Source organism: Grammomys surdaster, unplaced genomic scaffold, assembly GCF_004785775.1.
Source record: "Grammomys surdaster isolate TR1022 unplaced genomic scaffold, NIH_TR_1.0 191, whole genome shotgun sequence".
In the NCBI taxonomy this organism is placed as follows: domain Eukaryota; kingdom Metazoa; phylum Chordata; class Mammalia; order Rodentia; family Muridae; genus Grammomys; species Grammomys surdaster.
Window position 1 is genome coordinate 12,835,152 of NW_021604636.1, and position 631 is coordinate 12,835,782.

At 37.4% G+C, this 631-nt stretch overlaps 1 pseudogene; it reads left to right on the forward strand.

Annotated features, from left to right (window-relative positions):
* The first annotated feature begins 257 nt into the window (after window positions 1-257).
* Window positions 258-421, forward strand: LOC114622679 (annotated as a pseudogene).
* The last annotated feature ends 210 nt before the right edge of the window (window positions 422-631 follow it).

Sequence of the window (631 nt, forward strand, 5' to 3'; positions counted from 1 at the left end):
AAACATTCCCTACAGCCGCCACAGCAGTAGGAAGGGTATGTGAAGAGTAATATACCTGCTTTTTAGCACTTTTGCTCATAAAGGACACACCATGTGAACCTGATTACTTCAAAGATATAGGACAAACTACCAATTTCTAGAAAAGGAAAATTGAAAAATGATGTACATTTGGTGCTCATGTGTGAACATCTCAACAATCCTAAATTAAAAAGAAATTATTTGATACCCTTTTCCATTATTGGACATTTGAAGGCAAGATGGGTCAGCTCTACTAGAGTAAACTACAGTAGTTTGGCCAGGGTTCATGTTCTTGCCTTTTCTGCTTTAAGTCCATGAGCTGATCCAGAAATTCAGGCTAAATATGTGCAGCCAGTGTTTCAATCAGTATGCTAAGAATATAGGCTTCATTAAGTTGGACTAAGTGACCTTGAATGTATTATTCAAGAGTGTCTGCCCAGTGAAACTTAGCTTGCTAGTCTTTGTACATGATAAAAAGATAGTTAAGACCTTCAAAGAGAGAGAGAAAGAAAGAAAGAAAGAAAGAAAGAAAGAAAGAAAGAAAGAAAGAAAGAAAGAAAGGAAGGAAGGAAGGAAGGAAGGAAGGAAGGAAGGAAGGAAGGAAGGAAGGAGG